Source organism: Patiria miniata, unplaced genomic scaffold (assembly GCF_015706575.1).
Source record: "Patiria miniata isolate m_02_andy unplaced genomic scaffold, ASM1570657v1 HiC_scaffold_17, whole genome shotgun sequence".
Taxonomy (NCBI): Eukaryota; Metazoa; Echinodermata; class Asteroidea; order Valvatida; family Asterinidae; genus Patiria; species Patiria miniata.
This window is the reverse complement of record NW_024037055.1, coordinates 8,804,493-8,820,979: the sequence shown is the minus strand read 5'-3', so window position 1 is coordinate 8,820,979 and position 16,487 is coordinate 8,804,493. Positions and strand designations below refer to the sequence as shown.

The following is a 16,487-nucleotide window of genomic DNA, read 5'->3' as shown; positions in this document are numbered from 1 at the left end:
GAAAAACATGTAATTCTGGAGAAAATGACAATTAATCTTAACTCATTGACATTAATTGAACTGTTTGAACTTTAATCAAAATCTTTAAATGTTTGTATATGTATTAATCTTTAAAGAGGAGGGGATGTCACAAGCACACAACACTAAATGTGAATAGCGCCCTCTAGAATATCACCACCCATTGATGTGAGCAAGAAAAGATGGCCGCCAGCATGTGACAATAACGCCGTTCATGTTAAGTCCAAAACAAGTTTCTGCACTTTCCTAACAACTCGAGTACACGCAAGTACTCAGCTCGTACTCGATTCTTTTGTACTCGAAGCCCCAACCCACCCTTGAAATATGACAAGTAAATATTTGAAATCTGAAGCATTTACTCCGTTTTCATTCATATTAAACGAAGTAAACGCTACGGTAGCTAAGGCTACGGGTCAAAGGTAATTTTTTTCAGATTTTAGCGAATGGTTTTTAGTAAAAGCGTTTGCTTTTTTTTTCTTATCAATACCGATGCGAGTAAATGCTTAAAAACAGGTTGTAAAAGCAAATGCAATGTTTTATTTATACATACATTTATTCGTACAAACATGGTATCATTTGTACTTTATGAACTTTGTTAAAATTCATTTGTCGCGATTAACATTAATCAATGCAGTAATTTTTGCGCAGAATTATTTGCTTTATAATTTCAAGGTTGCCCCAACCAAGCCTTGAAAATGACAAGTGCATATTTGGAATCTGAAGCAATTACTCCTTTTTATTCAGACGAAACGAAGTAAACGATTATAAAATTATTTGTTTATTTCTGCTTTTGAAACAAAGGATTCTTCAAAAGTGTATGCCCCAGGCACTGTAGCTCGCAAGCGTGAAGAAACGTGTAGAGAGAAGACAATAATAAAAGGAAATTACAGTTTTAGAGGTGGGAGGAAAAGTCCAGAATAATAGTGTGGGAAAAACCCACGGAATCAGGTAGGGACTGAAAACCCAATCCACATGTAGACCAGGGTAACGATGCACAGCGCATGGGGCATTGCGTTCGTCACGTTTGGCGCGCGTTTGTTTGTATCTGTCCTCCAGCACGTGACCCTCCGGATGAGGCCGCACGTATGCACGCGCTGCCGATCTAGTCTTTTTATTCTATATCAGATGATTGCAGCCTAGTCTAGTTCCCGCCTTCCCAATGCTACTAACATTCAAAGTCATAGCACTGAGGATCATGGGCGTCGCGAGGGGGGGGGGGGGCAAGGGGGGGCACTTGCCCCCCCCCCCCCCCGGAAAAGCAAAAAAAAGAAGAAAAAAAAAAGGAAGAAAAAGAAAAGAAAAAAAAGAAAAGAAAAAGAGGCACGAAGACAAAGTGGTGTAAATTTAATGAGTTGGGGGGGGGGGCAAAATGTCCCTGCCCCCCTCTAAAACTGATAAATCGAGAATGTGTTGAGAAATACAAGCATTTTTTGGCAAAAAGTCTTTTTGCCCCCCTCTAGAAAAAAATCCTGGCGACGCCCATGCTGAGGATTCGTGAATCGGGAGCCAGTCAAGTCCATGCTTCGTGTGTTCGCTCGCCGCTTCACGGTTACCATTTCGGGATTTTTCCCAAGCATAATCCTTGTCCCAGTGACATGTATTGGCCGTTGCCTAGGGAAATCTAAGGAATTGTACAAAAAGTATATTTTGAGTGATCACAAAGCATTTCCTCGATCGTTCACGTAGCAAGACTTATTATGGTTGCATGAATGATTGAATATATCATCATTTGGATAGGATTTGATTGGATTGAATTGGATTGAATTGGATTCCATTCCATCCCGTCCGTCCCGTCCCATGCCATTCCATTCCATTTCTTACTTATTTATTTTTATTTATTTATCTATCATTTTTTTTTTTTTTTTTTGTACTTTGTGGTATTGTACTCGGACTCGGCCCAGTGCTTGGACTTGAATGTACTCGTACTGGGTGCTTTGGACTCGGACGCATCACTTAGACTCGGCCCCTAAAGTACTCTGTATTCGGATTTGAGGACACGACTCCAACACTGATAATGACTCACTCAGAGTCATAATGAGCATGGAAATGGTTACCCTATTTGACCCGGTGTTGGGTCAGATAATTTGAACCGTCCGCGAGGCAAAATTGATCCACTCTCCGGGTCACCTGTAATTTTAACCTTATGCCGATCAAAACTTACCCGTGTCCGGGTCACATAAAATTTGAAGGTTTCCGAGTCAAAACTGACTGTTTTCCGGGTCACCTAAGGTTGATTGGTCAAACGTGACACCGACAATGCACAACAAACTATACGGTATGTAATGTACACAATTTTGTTGTGTTTATGTAATACTTAATCGAAATAATAGTCATTATTTAATATCATAGCAAACTATAGCTTGTTTAAAAGAAATTAACTCGTTATTGTAAAAAGTTTTATATTTCTTTGGACAAAATGGTACTCGGAACTTGTTTGGTGTGATTTTGCACCCAGAACGGGTTGTTTAATGGATATCAATTTTAACATACACTAATATATCACGACAAATCCCCCAGGCCCGCTCTGCGAATTTGCATCTTTTTAAAATTTTATATAAATTAAAAAAATTATATATACCAGGGATCAACTGTGCATTTACTTTTTTTCTTTCTACCTTTTCCTCAAACAACGTGTCGTGAGACGGTAAATTCAAGATGTATAACGACATTGATTAAGAAAAAAAGAATATGAATGCATGCACGATCCTACATTTTATCAAAATCTATCGTAGTCGCCCTAGGTGTTTACTTACCAGTATAAAGAAGGCAAATAGAACAGGTAAGGCACCAAGCAACCGCAAGTTTGCCTCGAACGTTCGCCATGATGACTTCGTTTAACAAACTATTGGTGGAAAATGAATTAAAAAAAATTATTATAAACATACCATGCTCGGTTATATAATGGACACTTGACACCTTGTGGGGTCATTTTTTTAATGACGGATTTTTTTTATATGTCTGAACCACAGTCGAAATGTACAGATTTTGCCCAGAATCATTTTTGTTGCCTTCTAACCCGACCTTGCTCGTGAAATAAGTAAATAAAAAATAGTCTCTATACTGATTATTGTATTGTCGTATTGCCCTACGGGAGTTCCGATAGCATTGTGTTCCTTTAATCCCTTTTTCTAAAGATCCTCTTCTGGGGCGATGTTTTTCTATTTTTAAAATAGAGGGGTGATGTGTACTGAAAGGACAATCACCCCACAAACAGGGTAAGGTCAAAACGGGCCTACAATCGTCTGTGTACCTGCCTCACTGACTTACTGTCAGTTGTGAGTGTGTGACTTTGGAAGAAGTCTTACCGCTTAGACCATATCGGTCTCGGACCAGCTTTACTATATATAGGCTTGTCTAGACTTGTTAACACCTAAGATTCTTCTCAGGCGTGACATTTCAAAGATATTCAGGCTGTTTTCATCTAACTTTAGGAGGGTCCTCATACCAGCTCCGTCTGTAAGCATCAAACTTTGAGCGACTGATTGAACTTTTGTTTATTGTCTCATATACTTTACACTGTAAAAACGTTGGGTAAAATACTGTTGGGCAATGTAATTTACCCAACATTGTTATGAAATTACCTCATATTGGGTTGAATTGGGTAAAAACTGTCAAACTATTGGGAAGAACTTGCCCAAGAGTATAGGCAGTTGATAATTCGACCAGCACTGGTCGAATTATCAACCCATTTTGCCCAACTTTTTTACAGTGTAGGCCTACTCCGTATGGTGTTGAGTTGCTGGAAAACATATCATGCTTTGCTTATCCTCGACTTGATATCACTGGCGCATGAATCATTTCCGCTAATGATACTTTTCTTGTTCCAGCTCAGAGGTTTACCAATGATGGTGTTGATTTCCTGTCTTGTCTTGGACTATATTTTTATCCACATACATTTTTAGACCAAGGTCACTGTTCAATTTGGCACCCTATCAAAATTCCTGTCTGTTTAGTATGGGGTAAGACAATCCGATACCTTCATATCCGACCGAGAAAAAAACAGTAACTTTTCACCAGGGCCATCGGATTTCTATCGGGTTAAATAAGAAGATTATGCTTGGTTGTCAGGAGTAAATTGTTTACGCAAGGATTAAAAAGAATGTGTTGTTTACACAAGGGTGATTGGCCGGGCCAGGCGACTGACACCAGACAGCATGTGGTAAAGATAAGCATGGTTTGCGGTTATCCAGTGGCAAAAAGAGAAAACATTATTGGGTTTTCACTTCCTGGAGTTAATTATTATTTTACTTCACTGTTGATCGTACGATCAAAAACGTCGAAATTGTTTGATTACTTTGACTAATGTGCGACGCACATCTAGCGAAAAAGTAACAAATTCAGCGCATCCACTGCGTATGAGATGCGTATAAGTTGCGTATGCAGTGCGCAAGTTCGCTATCTGTGCGTTTCTTATAAGTTACGAATAAGTACAATGCGCTGCCCGCTCGCAGGACGAGCGGCACTAATTTGTGCAATACGTCGGCATTCGATATGAGTTCGTTCAGCGTGCGTTGTATCTGCGCTGCAAGTACGCCATGTATACGTCCAATATATGAGGTCAGCGTATTACCGCGTATGATGAACGGCTTATCCCCATCCCCCATGAACACATAGCGTACTCGTACCGCATTCGACCGATGCGGGACCGATGCGCTGCATATTTATAACTTATGACCTCCGTAACAGCGTACGCAGCGTAGTTTTGTGCATGCCCAAAACTATCCAGCGTACTGGGCCGTACCACAGCCAGTCCGCAGTGTACGCGATAATGAGGTCAAATCCCGAAGTTTCTTTGCACGGCCTACGTCACGAATCGGCCACGATTTTGCGGGAGTTCGACCGATCTCATGAAACGAACTACACGTTCTAAAAGAAGCAGTGGGCTTCCAAGATGGCGTGGTAAGTAGACGGTGCACGTTTTTCCGAGTCGAATGATATAAAACATTTATATAAAAGTTTTAGAAGGTTTTTTGCTGGTTTTTTTTACTTGTAAGTCGAGGTATGATTTTGTAGACGGTTTGAGTTGTGATTTTATTTGCTGCGCCCTGACTCAGCTAGAAAATATTAGAGAAAAAGAGGGGTTTCCACATTTGCGCATGCGCTGTGCATATGTACATGTACGTGTACGTTTACACATGTCATGCATGTACATATGTATGCAACATAATTTTTAAAAATTAATACATTTCATCATGAAAAAAATATTATTTGTCTGGAGTGGAAATGTAATTTTTGTGTTTTATTGTTCAGCCTTCAGATTTATTGGCTAGTTATGGCCATTTTTGTAGATAAGCGGGTACATTTAACGATTTGAGAACATGCACAAGTACATGATCATGCATGCAAAATTTGAAAGACAGTTATGGTTATACTAAGTATTAGGCCTACTAGGGTAGGCCTACTAATAATTACTATAAATTTATACACCATGTAGGCCTAGGCCTACATGTATTAATGAAAATGGCAGACATGACAATTTTTTGTGTACATGATTAATTTAAAGGTTAGGCCAATGCACTAACATGTACCTTCCTTTTTTTCTGTTATTGTTTCATCTGTAGGTCATGCCGTCCACCACCACGGCCACCAACACCAAGTTTTAAGCCCACTCGTGCAGTAAAGGCACTTATTATTGGAAATTCTTTGAGCAAATTTTTAGCCGAGAATGTCTCGTCTCCATTGGTTGAGGTCGAAGTGATCACTCGTCGCGGAGCAACAATATCCAGTCTGAGTAAGTTTTTACAACAGCACCGAGACAACTTCTAAATGCTCCCGATATTGTTGCCGCCCATGTTGGGACCAATGACCTGCCTTTGGGATTTTTGCACGGCAACATTTGACAGCTTCGTGACCTGATTGCTGGATTGCATGACGTTTTTCCAACATCGAAGTTGGCAGTCAGTGCAATACTTTCCCCGCAAGGACAATGACGTTCTTGATGTTTCACGTTTTTACCACAACATCAAGTTTGGTAATGTCTGTGCCGAGCTGCACTGTCAATTCTTTGACATTGGTGAAGAGCTACGGGACTGGCACTTTGCTAGAGATGGCCTGCACTTAAATTGGGATGGCAACTCTCTTTTTGGTGAAATATTTCAAGCCCATCTTGAGAGATTGTCCAGGAATCTGCTATCTTCATGTACGTCACGGAAGGCCAGGCCCGTTTCTACCCTTCCTCTGCAATGTTTGTTCCTCCGGAACTGAAGAAGCTTGTACGGTCGCCGAGACGAAACATATTTATGTTAATGTTTGCCACAACACATGTATATCAATGCCAATACCTTTTTCCTAAGGAACACGTGGTTTAATAAAGAAATAATATTTTTGAAAACATTTGTGTAGTTGCAATATTGTTCACAGGCAGCTTATGATTTGAAAACAAGCAAGTAAACCATCTTTGGTATTTTTGAAATATGATATTTGATGGTTAAAAGGTTTGAAACAGTGCATTGTAGCTCGTTAATGATCTTTTCATCAAAGGAAAACATGTTTAATTGTTGTAAAAAAAAAATTGTGGTAGTCATAGTCAGTGATATGTTAATTGTGCTGTAATTAAGGTATCATTGGTTCTCTGTATTGTCAAAGAAACCATATTCAGTTATTCACTGCTCAGGCTAAATGGTTGGGTTTTTTTTTAAGTTTAGGGTGCTGCAGTATTTGATGTTTGTCAATCTACATGAACTTGCCAATACATTTGCTCATTTTGATATTTTAAGATGTGCCATTGGGTAAAGTGTCTTTCTAAGGTGCCATTTATTCTGATACATTCAAGTATTTTGTTACGCAATGCATTTTCTTGCACTTAAACTTTTCCAAAAATATACAACTGAACTTCTATCGATGGTGCCTTACACGATGCAAGTATTATTTTTTACTTTTATTGTGCCAATACATCATATTATATATATGTGTAAATCTTTATATTTTTATGGTAAATGTCACGTTTAATTTAAACTACCTCAATGTTTTATGCAGTTTTTCAGCTTGCATAATATAAACAGAGTAAATAAAACATGTTTAAGTTTCATGTATTCAGCGTCTGTTTGGAATGTTGCTGTTACTTTTTTGTTACTAGGGAAAGTATCTGAAAATATTTCAATCACAAACTACCCTCCATTGCACAATTCTAGCCATCCAGTAAATCAAGTAATGGTGTATCATTTTCAACTAAATTCAATTCAAGAAAATTTATTTCATGTATCGCCAAAAAAAAAAACATTCTGTGAAAATGTATCATTTTCAATTTAATTCAATTCAAGAACATTTATTTCCATTTATGGAAAAAAAAAATTACCATATGTACCATATAGCATAAAGCACAACAAAATCTGTGTCTGAAATTTGGGCCGCGCCGGCTTGTTTACAAGTACATCCGGGTATCATGTATTGCATATGCAATACTCGCCATCCACCAATCACAAGCCTACAAATCAATGTGCAAAGATGGCGGTCGTACCGTTTCAGTCTGCCGGTAGTTTGTGGCGAAAACCTTGCGCCCTGACCCAAATTCGTCCCCAAATTTCTCATTTTAATCGATACAAAATCTCATTCAAACTTCAACAGATTGAAAGATACACTCTTCATCTGTGATTTCATATCAACAAAGTGATCATACATGCCAAAAAAGCCGAGTATTTTCCCACATTCCACAGGCTATTCCAGCTCATTAAATATGCAAGGCGAGGTCACGCACGGGAATTTATGAATACGTTGCAAAGAAAAGGAAGCACTTTCGTGTGCACTGCGGACTGGCTGACCATGCGTATGCCTGAGTACATAAAACTTACACAAAACGATAGAGATGCATAATGAGGTGCGTATCGGGCGTACGACTGCGTATGAAAAAAATGCGCAACTCAGAAGGAATTAGGATACGCAGAAGTGTGACAGGGCCCTTAGGCTAATATCCGTAGTTCAATTTTATTGAGAATAATTTTACTTCCCATTGTGGTGTGTGCATTGGCATAACGGGAAGTTTACAGCCCTTACCAAAATGTCCAATTCATTACCATTCAAAATTCCAATTGGAACCGATTGGATATTTTACCAATTGAGTTTTGGCACTCCTCAATTGGAACCAATTGGTATTTTCCCAATTGGAAAACAAAAACAATTGGACCCAATTGGAAAAAAAACCAATTGGAAAAAAAACAATTGGAAAAAAAACCCAATTGGAAAAAAAAAACCAATTGGAAACAAAACCAATTGGAATAAAACCAATTGGAAAAAAAACCAATTGGAAAAAACTAATTGGAAAACAAAATTGGAAAATATTAAATTCGTCACACAAATAACTCACACATTCAATATGATTGATTTGAACCAGTACTTTATTTTGTCTATCACCACATCATACAGTCTGCAGTTGCAATCAAATTAAAACCACACGGAATACAATTAAAACAAAGTGATCCGCGGAATACACAATGTTGCCTTTTTTCATGATTATCACTACATTTAGTTTGTGTTTTTATTGCAGTAGCTATTCATATTCAGTTTAGTGCATCTGCATTAGCAAAAAAAGTGCTCTAAATGTGCAAGACGGCTTCTGAACAACTAACCTGATGAAGTTTTAGCTCAGTGGATGTAGATGATATTCCAGCCGACAAAACAAAAGCATTTCGATCGGTTTCAAGTCAAAAGTTGAACAGTTATATTTTGAAAGGGTCTGTGACCAGTTTCAGCCGACTGCAGCAAAATGGGAGCCCAAAGCGGGAACATAACAATTATCTATCAGTTTTGGCCAATCGTGGTCCATATAGCGAACAGCACATAGGCATGGCAGTAGAATTAGCCCTAGGTGACCTGTTTACATGTAAAATGTGCCTTTCAAGATCTGTTGAGCAGATGGATGTCGAAATTGTCTCGTACACGTAGTCGTAGGGCTGTACACCATTTGGACGTTGGAAGCCCTAGTTGCAGTTGAAAGTCATTGCTAACAGTCAATGACAGTATAGCCAGCTAGCTGTCACCATGGTCTGCTGGTGGAGGGAGGTCCTGAATATATGGGGGGAAAAAAGATTTTTCTAAATTAAATGCCATTATTTTTACATGATTTTAATGACAAATAATAGTTTTCTAGCTGAGAAAATAATACGTTACGTGTAGTTCTTAAAAAATTGATGTTCTCTTGAAACTTTGAGAAATCTGTTTTGCGTACAACGTGTTCTATTCTGCAACATTGGTATTTAAACACTTGGTTTTTAATGAAGTCAACTCTACTCACCATCTACTTTCATCCTCCAAGTCCAAGGCCTTCATGTCCATGATGTCCAATATTCTTTTAAATTGTAGCCACAGCCATGACAGCACAGCTAGTACATGTATGTATGACATGTATGAAGGAACACAATCTGCACACACAGTAACTGGAACCATCTCCGTCAAATGTGTTTGCATGAACAGCAATTAAGTCCTGAAAGATTCCACAGGCATTCACCTTCCTGCCAACATTTATGATTTGGGCAATTATACAGCCTTAAAGTTCATGTTCTACTACAACAGGTACAAGCTTTGGTTCTCTTGAACTTGCAAGCCCAACTGCCCAAGCACCACGATCCTGTAATCCAACTGACAGAATTCTAATTGCCACATAAGCAGTTTCTGCACTGACTGGTATGTAAGGTTGTGTGCATGTCATGCATGGAGCATACATTTGTATAACACAGGTTGGGTGAGACTGGTTACCAGCGGATGGCAAGACAGCACAGCAGGGGGTCAATGCTGGTATGCTGGCCCAAGCGCTATGTACAGTATGTAATTTGATTCTGTGCATGTGACTTGTGTGGCCTTTGTCCTAGCTCTATGGGTGATGTTTGTGCCCCATGCTGGCCCTAGCTGCATGCAGCTTTTAGAGGGGTATCCTGGCAAATGAATTGCTCTGAAAATTACTGCCGAGGCCTGGGTGTAGACATGGAGGTAAATAAAGTACATGTACATGTACATGTATACATATAACATATGTATGATATTATGTAGGCCTCCTGTATACATGTAATTGTCACTTTTGAATGATTTTTTTTTGCAACAAAATTGCAGATGGAAGTTTATTTTGCATTCACACTCTCATTGAATGAAACGATTGGACAGGATTCCAATTGGGAATATTGGAAAGCCTGATCAGGATTCCAATTGGGAATGAAATGTATGATAGACGGGATTCCAATTTGAAAGGAAATGATTGGACGGGACTCCAATTGGGGAATGAAATGATAGATGGAATTCCTGAATTGGAAATGAAACGATTGGACTGGATTCCAATTGGAAATGAAATGATAGACGGGATTCCAATTGGAAATGAAACGATTGGACTGGATTTCAATTGGAAATGAAAAGATTTGACGGGATTCCAATTGGGAATGGAACGTTAAATGGAATTCCAATTGGGAATGACAATGTTAGATAGGATTCCAATTGGGAAAACCCAATTCCAATAGTTTCCAACTGAAACCAATTGAACACCAATTAAGACTATGGTACATCAGTTGGATTTTTAGACGAATTGAGTTGGTCCATGACGTTTTTTCCAATTGGGAATGAGCACTCCAACTCAAACCAACTAAAACCAACTCAATACCAATTAAACCTAATTCGTTCCAATTGGATTTCCAATTGGAATGAATTGGAAATTTTGGTAAGGGAGACGAAAGTGCAAAACTTGGTGATGGATACTATCGCTGGTCACCACACCATCACCGATTGCCGCCATAGCAGAGAGATGCTGAGGAGGTTATAACTTAATTGAATATGCAAGCTATATCCACTTACCAACTTTTTGTTAATATCGTTAAATTTCCGAACTCCGAGTCCAATCTTCAGGCACAGCACAGCGGTACGAAAACTGCTCCCACCCTGGTCTGATGAACGCTGTGTATGCGATCTCTGCACATGGAAACAGGGTTCAAAAGCAGGAATCCTCAGCGAGCACAAGCCACAAAATCACGGGGTATATCAAGGAATATATAAGACGGCAGGTGGCAAATGTTGTCGTAGAAAACTTGACAAAAAGCTAGAAATGTAACTCGACAATCCCAACGTGTCACTATCAAAAAGCTGACCGATTGCCTAGTCTGTACATAACAAAGTGCATGTACTTTTCCGCCCACACCGCACAGTCAAAATCGTTTGGCATCGCGACTCAAAATGCTGTGTGATGAGATTATTTTCTCAAAACGCCACAGGTCGAACACAAGGATCCGAACAAAGATAGGTTTTATATCGCTTGAGGGCGCTGTTCTTTCCGCGCGTCCTATTGAACTTGCATAGGGTAGCAGACCAGTAAATAAACTTCCATAGACCCCAATGGTAAATGCTCCCACTTCAAAAATTCGGGAAAAATACTCACAACTCTCCAAGATGTTCGAGACACACATCAAATTAAAGCTTATTTCATCATCTTTCATTTTCGGTGTTATTTTTTGATCGTGTTTCATTTTTCTTTTGTTTTAACAAACCTTCAAGTTCATGAACGTCAAATTCTCTTATACCGAAGAATTTGAGGGCATGCAAATCGTGATTTGGCCGGCGTAGGCAATGTTGGGCCTATTTACTGGCCCGCACCTGATGCATTAATAATAGAATCACCTGCACAATATTTGGAGAGCGCTGTCCGTGTCACGCGTATAGTATTACATTTTGCAAACGTGTAATCCTACATTATTTTCCTTAAAATTTCAATATTAAAAGTACTGAAATTATATGTACAAGATGAGTGATGCATTTGAATCACAAGCATGTTCTATTTATCTTGAAGTTATGAGATTGTTTAACACACTTTTTGCTCATAAATCCACAGGTTAATTAGCACATGTTTTTTTTATGCGAGTGTTTACAGGCTTGGATTTACCCCTGTTGTCTTAGTTTTACAAATTGCAGCCCGAAAACAATTAGAACAATTTCAAATCGACCTGTAACATTTGAGATTATCTATCGCTGTAAATATCGTCTGCAAAAAGGAGGTCAAAACAAATGAACCACAAATTAACAAGATGGTAAAACTGTAGGTCTATGCTGCTGTATTATGAAACTTTTATCTGCAAAGAAATTGATGAAAATGTCTTGAACAAAGAGAACTCGATATTTTCTTGTAAACTATAGTAATGCAATTTATATACCGTAGTAATACAGTTTTCAATTTAATTCAATTTAATTCAATTCAATTCAATTCGATTCAATTCAATTCAATTCAATTCAATTCAATTCAAGAAGACATTTATTCCACACTCCTTTAGAGAATACATCCATAAATAACAGAAAGACTGGTAAATAGCAAAATAACAAAATCAATAAATTGTCTCAAAAATAATAAAGTAAAATGCGCTTTGAAGAAATGATAAACTTATTTTAATATATGTACAAGAGAAAGTAAGGAGTATGGGGCTGTTAAAGTAAACCGAGGCTTGTAGGAAACAGCCTTTACAGACAACACTAATAACAGAAAAACAACATGATAACGACACACGGACAAGACAGACAATACAAAAGACTTAAGGAGAGATATAAAGGAGAGAAATACAACTATGTTACATAATGGGACAGGAGGACTCATTTATAAGAGATCTTAAATCGACCCACGGACGACTCCGTTCTTATGTCATTGGGGATGGCATTCCATAAACGAGGACCGTGAAACCGAAGGGTGTTGATAGAATACAAGGTGCAGGTGAAGGGAACAAACAGATTATTGCGGGATCTTATTGAATGATCATGAATTTTATAAACTGAGGTGAAGTATGAGGAGAATGTGCTAGGAAGAAGATTGTTAGTAAATTTGTACATGCAATTTGTTGATGTCAGTGAGAGTGCGTGAACAAACACTGCCTTTTCGGTTACCGGAACAATGGGAGGTACCCCACAAGGATTGCCCACCGACTTGCAGGGTACCGTTTTGGTACCCCACAAGTTTTTTCACGAAATAGATATGTGGATTTTACTCAAAAACTAGGAATTTCCACGGTGGGTTGATCCGTCTCAAATGGAAGAGTTTTAGGAAAGCGATATTAAGTCCGAATTTCAGCCCAGGAAATTAACTATGGTTAAAATAAGAGCATTTTGGCATGTGTGCGACGTTGCAAAATTTTAGTACACGAGAACAAACGAAGTACCCCACTTCTATGCCTATGTAAGCGTGTGTGAGGGTGCGTAGGTGTGCAAAGAGAAGTGCAGAGTGGTCCCGAGGATGTCATAGAGTGCAAATGCGAATGGCCTTTTTTTGTGCGACAGCCAAGGCGTTCAGTTTATTATTGCTGGTACGCGCCCAGATTATATTACTGTAATTAGATACGGGAGATTAAGAGAGTTATAAAGTAAGATCGGAGAAGTGGCTGGAAGAAAGAAACGGAGTTTAGAAAGAACGCCGGTGTTTCGAGAGATGATTTTCGTGATTGAAGAAATATGTTCGGTCCAGGAAAGGTTTTGATCGATGATGACACCCAGAAACTTGGCTGAAGAAACCCTGTTGATTGGAATATTGTCAGTTACAAGTTGAGACAAGTCGATATCATGAGGACGAGCCGACTTTCTGAAAAAAATTATAATTTGTTTTACTATGGTTCAAAGAAAGTTTATTGGCTTTAGACCACGAAGATATCAACTTGAGTTCGGAATTGAGAGTGTTTATCAAAAAGGTAACATCAGAGCTAGAATAGAATGGATGTATCGTCGGCGAAAAGTGTGAAGATAAGACGAGATGAAGAATTGTGAAGATCATTAATATAAGCAAAAAGAGAAGGGGCCCAGGGATAGAGCCTTGAGGACACAATGCTGGATGTTAAGACGACCGGGATCACAGTTCATTATAGAAGTATATTGGGACATGTTAGAGAGAAAGTCACCAAACCATTGGTGTGGAGTGCCCCTGATGCCATAGTGATAGAGTTTCGAAAGAAGAATAGAATGATCGAGAGTGTCAAAAGCTTGGGAGAGATCGATGAAAACACCAGTAGCACACAGTTTGTTGCTAAGGGCATTAGTAATATTGTCGGAAAGTTCAATGAGGGCCATGTCTTTGATGGAAATACCTTTCATTGTCCACCTAAACAGGTATCTCATCCGTTTAAGTCCTATTCTAAACATTTTCAGCATCATAAAATATTAAAGACATTGCACAACGAAGGATAATTGCACAGTAGGCTTACATTAAAATGCTTCGCTGTTTAAAGTACTCGTATCAATGTGGGCCAGCCCCTCGAGTCCCTCTTAAAAAGTACACGTATGAAAGCATATGATCGCGCTACACATAAAAATGTCTCCTCAAATGGAAAACTGCTCCTCAAAAACACAAGTAGCCCTCTCGCATCAACAAGATTGTGCATCTTCTCGAGATGGAAAACTACCCCTAAAAAGCACTTTAATAATACCCCTCTCGCAATAATACAATTGTGCCCTTCTCGAGATGGAAAATTGGCCATCAAAAACAATAGTGCATCTCATAATAACTTCTCAAGATGGAAAATTCCCCTCGAAAGCACAATTTTATTAGTGCCCCGCTGGCAAAATTAAAATTGTGCCATTCTCATGGAAAACGGGCTTTAATAGTGCTCCTCCTCATGCGAATAAAATGGCTACTAAGCTGGCCATCAAAACCAACTGTGAGTGCCCCTCTTATGATAAAAAAAAATCGTTTCTCTGCAAAAACCTAGTCAAATTCACGGGCGGGCACAGAAAGGTTAATGCCGGGGCCGGGAGACGGAGGCGGAGGGTGTGCATGTGCGGTATGCCGAAGGCCCAAGGGCAGATCCGGGAGGGGGGCAACGGACCATGCCCCCTCCCCCCTCAAAAAAAAACCAAATCATCAACAAATCATCAATAAATAGATAAAACACGAAACCAAATCGTTTTTTTTTTTTTGTGACGTCACAAAAAAGGCAGCTACTACGTACACCACCATCTTTCCACCAAAATTGGTTTAAAATGGTCAAACATTTTCTCAGATCGCAAAACAGATCATCTAAAATTCCGCCCGGGCCCTTATATAAGCGACACCGAACCCCACGCCATGAATTTGTGGACCCACTTGTGGGGACCAAAATTCAGCATATGTAGCATATTCAGCATATGTAGCATGCGTGATGCACATAAACCATCTCGAACGCCACGGGTCGATTTAGCCTGTACATGCATATTTCACGCACAAAAACCATCTCAAACGCCACAGGTCAATTTAGCCTGTACATGCATATAAAATGACGCAGATCGATTCAGCATATACGGTAACATGCGTGATGCACAAAAACCACCTCAAAAACTACAGGTCGATTCAGCCGGCATGCACATTTCATTCACAAAAACCATCTCAAACGCCACAGGTCGATTTAGCCTGTATAGATTACGCACAAAAACCACCTCAAACGCCAGAGGTCGATTTAGCCTGAACATGCATATAAAATGACGTGCAAAAACAACCTCCAACGCCACAGGTCGATTCAGCATAATACGGTAACACGTGATGCACAAAAACCATCTCAAACACCACATGTTGATTTAGCCCGTACATGCATATAAATCACTCACAAAAAAAACATCTCAAACGCCACAGGTCAATTTAGCCTGTACATGCATATAACGTCACCGACACCACGAACTGACACCCGGTGGTCAGCGCTGCAGAAATACAAATCGGAGAAAAACGCTTTTAAAGATTTGACACGAATTTACTCAGTAAAATATTCCATCTATCTTAGAGGTTTTAGTATCACTTAACGTGAACATGCTTACACTACTCAATTATAAACTTTATATTGTAAAACTTTGCTTAGTTAATTAGCAATTAAATGAATAAGATGGGTGTCAGTTCGTGAAAACCAAAATTTACGTGTTTTCGGAGTGTGCGCGCATACAATAGCGTTAGTGAGTGTCAGTTCGTGAAAACCAAAATTGACGCGTTTTGGGAGAGTGCGCACACACACTGCGCATGCGTGCGCGTGCTCTCCCAAAACGCGTCAATTTTGGTTTTCACAAACTGACACTCACTATTGCTATTGCATGCGCGCACTCTCTGAAAACACGTAAATTTTGGTTTTCACGAACTGACACCCTGTGCAGGGTCACTTCGTGGTAACCAAAAATACCAGAATTGACCAATTTCTTGAAAATTCATTAGTAAAATTTGCTTATTTTAGATAATTTCAGCAATTTTAACCTCGTCATGTTAAACTTCATGATACAAACTGCTAATATGTGCAAAAAAAAAGAAAATTTGAATTTTAAAAAAATGTTTGTACACATGTGATGCAGAGGGTGTCAGTTCGTGGTGTCGGTGACGATAAAATGACGCAGATCGATTCAGAATATACGGTAACATGCGTGATGCACAAAAACCACCTCAAAAACCACAGGTCGATTCAGCCGGCATGCACATTTCATTCACGAAAACCATCTCAAACGCCACAGGTCGATTTAGCCTGTATAGATTACGCACAAAAACCACCTCAAACGACAGAGGTCGATTTAGCCTGAACATGCATATAAAA

General features: G+C 39.2%; 1 long non-coding RNA gene across 1 annotated transcript; it reads right to left on the bottom strand.

Moving 5' to 3' along the window:
* Nucleotides 1-8,330: 8,330 nt before the first annotated feature.
* Nucleotides 8,331-9,612, bottom strand: LOC119723760. Its single transcript, XR_005270573.1, has 2 exons — nucleotides 9,245-9,612; nucleotides 8,331-9,015 (listed from the first exon to the last, which is right to left on the bottom strand). It is a non-coding gene; the product is annotated as an uncharacterized LOC119723760 (long non-coding RNA).
* Nucleotides 9,613-16,487: the final 6,875 nt, after the last annotated feature.